This window comes from Engraulis encrasicolus, chromosome 18 (assembly GCF_034702125.1).
Source record: "Engraulis encrasicolus isolate BLACKSEA-1 chromosome 18, IST_EnEncr_1.0, whole genome shotgun sequence".
NCBI classification, from domain to species: Eukaryota; Metazoa; Chordata; class Actinopteri; order Clupeiformes; family Engraulidae; genus Engraulis; species Engraulis encrasicolus.
In genome coordinates, this window is record NC_085874.1 from 10189935 (window position 1) to 10192434 (window position 2500).

Here is a 2500-nt window from a genome sequence, read left to right on the forward strand (position 1 = left end):
CTTCAGTGCCGTTAGCATTTTTTAAAGCTATCCATTCATTGCCGCTTGGTATTATGCTAATGCAGGAGTCCTTTTTTTTCACTCTATGTGTGAATGAACAGGCACTGATTGGAGGACGTTTGGTGATCTTCCAGCATTTTCTGTTGTCAATTATCACTGCATTGGATTTTATAGAGCGCCACAGATGATGGCTTTTGTTGATGCATATTCAGGAGCAGAAGGATATGAAGGATAGACAGACTGTATAGTGTCTCTGAAGAACCCCTATTTCTCTAACTCCTTAACTACCCTTTACCACAAGTCCCATACCTTTTTGTCCTTCATTATCACTCTTTCTTTCTCTTTATTACCTTTCTGTCTTTCTCTGTATCTGTCTCTTTGTCCTTTTTTGTCCTTTTTTGTCTGTCTGTCTGTCTGTCTGTCTGTCTGTCTGTCTGTCTGTCTGTCTGTCTGTCTGTCTGTCTCTCTCTCTCTGTGTACTCTGCTTTCTGTCTCTTTGTCATTCTGTATTTTTCTCTCCATCTTTCTTGCTCTTCGCTCTTATCCTCTCTGGCACTTGCAGACACCGTCATACAAACCATGTGTAGTCCATTATTAGCAGTACACCGTTGTCTGTGCTGACTATGTTAAATTCGAATTGTTCAAGAGAGCACAGCAGTTCAGATAGACATCTACAGCAGTGGTTCTCAACCTTTTTTAAATGATCTCCCCTTGGACATCATCATAAGCCTGCCAACGCCACCCTGACATCATCATAAGCCTGCCAACGCCCCCTTAGTATTAAAAAATATGACAGACTAATGCCGCCCAGTGTACAACCAAGCACCGCCCCCTCTCAGCTGTATCCTTCTCAACAACCCCCCAGGGCTCCGCAACGCTGGGGAATACTAATCTGCTGAATGACAGATTCAGAAGCCCCAAGGTGCAGCTTCAGCTATTCACAATGATTACAAATAATATAACTATGAAAAAATATATGAAAAAAAAACTATGAAAAAATATATGTAGGCCTACATATTTCTGAAAAGAATGTGTTGAAGTTGTCTATCTTTCTTTTCCTTTGACAAGCCAGACTGTTGTTGCTCGCCTTGTGTACCGTAGGTTTTTAATTTCACCTTCACCTTTGTGTACTGTGGATCCCAGTGGGTCATCCAAGAAGGGGAATGTGATTTAATGGAAGACAAAACGCAGTGCTTTCTCTTGTTCTTATATACAGTATGGCACTTCATAGATTAATTCACTGTGTGTGTGTGTGTGTGTGTGTGTGTGTGTGTGTGTGTGTGTGTGTGTGTGTGTGTGTGTGTGTGTGTGTGTGTGCGTGTGTGCGTGTGTGCGTGCATGCATGTGTGTGTGCGTGTGTGCGTGCATGCGTGTGTATGTGCGTGTCTGCGTGTGTGTGTGCGTGTCTGCTAAGAATATTTTTTTAAGGCAAACAAATTAGTGGGTGGTGGTATAGTGCATGTAGGCATTCTACTTTTAGCATCGCTTGATTGGCTATTTTTAGATCGATAAATAGTCTATTTAGGTTAGTGTGTGTGTGTGTGTGTATGTGTGTGTGTGTGTGAGCAACATGGGAGATAGGGTTGGGCTGAAGTTGTTGCTGGGTGCTTGTTACTTACATTTTGTTACCTGCGTGAATGGGTGTGTGGCAGCATGCATGTGTGTTTGTGTGTATGTGTGTGTGCGTGTGGCTATTTTTAGATTGATAGTCTATTTAGGTTAGTGTGTGTGTGTGTGTGTGTGTGTGTGTGTGTGTGTGTGTGTGTGTGTGTGTGTGTGTGTGTGTGTGTGTGTGTGTGTGTGTGTGTGTGTGCGTGTGTGCGTGTGTGCGTGCGTGTGTGTGACTGACTGTCTGTCTGCCTCCCTCGTGAGTTCCCTATCTCAGTAGGCAGAGCGTGATGTCTGCCCAAAGTTCCACTCAGTGCTCTGGAAGCCTGATTATGACTGGCTCCAGGGCAAAGGAATAGCAGAAAATAATTTGCCTTTCCTGCTTCCTTTGTCCTTGACAACCCATTTCTCTGTGTGTGTGTGGGCATGTTTGTGCGTGTGTGTGTGTGTGTGTGTGTGTGTGTGTGTGTGTGTGTGTGTGTGTGTGTGTGTGTGTGTGTGTGTGTGTGTGTGTCTCTCTCTCTCTCTCTCTCTCTCTCTCTCTCTCTCTCTCTCTCTCTCTCTCTCTCTCTCTCTCTCTCTCTCTCTCTCACTCTCTCGCTCTCTCTCTCTGCTGCACTCTCTTTTGTCTTCTTTTGTCTATTGCTCACTCCTTTTCTCATCTATATTTCTACTTTAGCAGCAGTTTTTTAATTTCCTCCTTCTTGCCCTTCCAAGCATTCTCCTATTCAATAATGCTGACCTATTTTGTTTTCTTACTTTATTGAAAATGAACTATTACATGAACTATCATAACTAGCTCATACAGTGCACACAAGAATGTACACACGCACATGTACACACATATGCACACACACACACACACACACACACACACACACACACACACACA

General features: G+C 43.5%; 1 protein-coding gene across 1 annotated transcript in view; it reads left to right on the plus strand.

Annotated features, from left to right (window-relative positions):
• si:dkey-71h2.2 (low density lipoprotein receptor adapter protein 1) overlaps positions 1-2500 on the plus strand; it is a 99113-nt gene that overhangs the window by 48944 nt on the left and 47669 nt on the right. The gene's annotated exons all lie outside the window — the stretch shown is intronic.